This window comes from Gekko japonicus, unplaced genomic scaffold, assembly GCF_001447785.1.
Source record: "Gekko japonicus isolate JY-2015 unplaced genomic scaffold, Gekko_japonicus_V1.1 scaffold3632, whole genome shotgun sequence".
NCBI classification, from domain to species: domain Eukaryota; kingdom Metazoa; phylum Chordata; class Lepidosauria; order Squamata; family Gekkonidae; genus Gekko; species Gekko japonicus.
In genome coordinates, this window is record NW_015171609.1 from 48,986 (window position 1) to 49,892 (window position 907).

The 907-nt window shown below is 58.7% G+C and overlaps 1 protein-coding gene across 1 annotated transcript in view; it reads left to right on the top strand.

Moving 5' to 3' along the window:
• The first annotated feature begins 397 nt into the window (after window positions 1-397).
• Window positions 398-907, top strand: part of CSRNP2 (cysteine-serine-rich nuclear protein 2) — a 43,311-nt gene continuing 42,801 nt past the window's right edge. Inside the window, exon 1 of the mRNA XM_015419923.1 lies at window positions 398-594. The gene's annotated coding sequence lies outside the window, so the exon portion shown is untranslated. The remainder of the gene's footprint in view (window positions 595-907) is intronic.

Below are 907 nucleotides of genomic sequence, written 5' to 3' on the forward strand. Positions count from 1 at the left end.
TAATGAAGAACTGGATTGCATTTCTCTTTGTAACCGCTGGATGGAGCGTACGGAACAGTCAGTTTTGCATTAGCGCTTTTATCGTGCGCTCTTCTACCTTCATTGACTCCATTTCCCAGAACGCACAGCGCTTCCCCTTCCCCTCTGCGACAGCCGTTACTTAGGGAGCAAAGTCCTTCCGCAGTTCGCTTCGTCTCTTCCTCCCCGCCTCAGACCCGTAGCCTTCAGTACTGTTGCGCAGGCGCGCCACTTCCTCTTGTCTGGTCGTAACTACATCTCCCATGTGTCTCTGGGGTAGCCACTGTCTCGTTAGGCGGCGGCGGTGTCACGTGATGCCAGCTATATAAACGAGGAGGCTGCGCCGGCAGCCCTATTGTTATCGCCGAGCGGAGCCGGGGCAGGTGGTCTGTCCGGTCTGGGCTGTCGCTGCCAGAGCCGCCGTCGGTTCCCCGCTCGTCCCCCTCCCCGCCCAAGGCACGGAGCTGCTAACTGACCATCTTCCCCTCCCCAGGGGACCTCGGGCTTCGCCCTGCAGCCCTGGCCTGTGCAGAGGGAGGGGAGGAGGGACCGGCGGGCGGGAGGAACCCCTACCCGGTAAGAGGCTCGTCTGACTGACTTGATTGGGGGGGAGGAGAGGGTGTGTTTGTCCAAGGGGCGGGGCTTATTGAGACCCCCCATATAAAAAAAAAGGTGGGGAAGAAAACGAAGGTCAGTCCGTGCTCCCGTCTCCCCACAGACACCTCATTCCTGGGGAATAGGGTTGTCTTTGGGATTGATCCTCTCCCCCGTTTCATTCCTCAACAAGACAGGAAATCCTCGTGATTCCTTTTTTTTTTTAAAGGGAAGGTGGGCGGCCGTCTGGCCTTTCCTTCCTCTCCCCCCCCCCCCCCATGCACTATTCTACGCG